Source organism: Gossypium arboreum, chromosome 12 (genome assembly GCF_025698485.1).
Source record: "Gossypium arboreum isolate Shixiya-1 chromosome 12, ASM2569848v2, whole genome shotgun sequence".
NCBI lineage: Eukaryota > Viridiplantae > Streptophyta > Magnoliopsida > Malvales > Malvaceae > Gossypium > Gossypium arboreum.
In genome coordinates, this window is record NC_069081.1 from 68,217,697 (window position 1) to 68,218,030 (window position 334).

Below are 334 nucleotides of genomic sequence, written 5' to 3' on the forward strand. Positions count from 1 at the left end.
ATGCGAGTGAAGTAAGAGCGTCTACTTCATATATTCCAGCAACTCGTCTTCTTGACGCTGCTCGATTGGTTGGCCATTAGTAATTGTTACTGTCAATCCTCTCAATAATTTCATAAGCCTCGTTATAAGACTTAGAAAGGAAAACACCATTAGTAGAAGCATCCACTACCATCCTCGTGTGAGCATTGAGACCATTATAAAATGTCTCAAGTTGGATGCAATGTGGGATTCCATGATGAGGGCACTTCCGTAATAACTCTTTATACCTTTTCCATGCCTCATACAAGGACTCATCATCCATTTTTTGGAAAGCAGTGATCTCGTTCCTCAACTT

The 334-nt window shown here is 40.4% G+C and overlaps 1 non-coding gene across 1 annotated transcript; it reads left to right on the forward strand.

The window, feature by feature from the left end:
• The first annotated feature begins 227 nt into the window (after positions 1 to 227).
• On the forward strand, positions 228 to 334 carry LOC128286043 (small nucleolar RNA R71). The gene has a single exon (XR_008276590.1). It is a non-coding gene; the product is annotated as a small nucleolar RNA R71 (small nucleolar RNA).